Genomic DNA, 336 nt, shown 5'->3' on the forward strand with positions numbered 1-336 from the left:
GAAACAGTCTGAGACAGACCTTCCTCCATGTTTGGTTCCTTGCCCCTGAGCCCTAGAATTTCTCTGTCTCCTGGAAGATGCCTCCTTGAATCCATCAGGTTCACAGTTTTTGAGAGATTGGGCTTCTCTGTGGAACTTGAGTTGTGTCTTATGGATTATTGCTCTCAGGGTGTCTTCTCTGCATATCCATGTCTGTTCATTATGAGGTCATTCCTTGCCTCAAGTCAGACATGGAACTTCCTTTTGTCTCACACTTATTTAGCATTGCCAATTTGCAATAAAACTTAGTGATAGTATTTAGCTTTATGCCACAGCGGTAAGTTCTTGCCATGTGTG

The sequence above is a fragment of the Microtus ochrogaster genome, unplaced genomic scaffold, assembly GCF_000317375.1.
Source record: "Microtus ochrogaster isolate Prairie Vole_2 unplaced genomic scaffold, MicOch1.0 UNK102, whole genome shotgun sequence".
NCBI lineage: Eukaryota > Metazoa > Chordata > Mammalia > Rodentia > Cricetidae > Microtus > Microtus ochrogaster.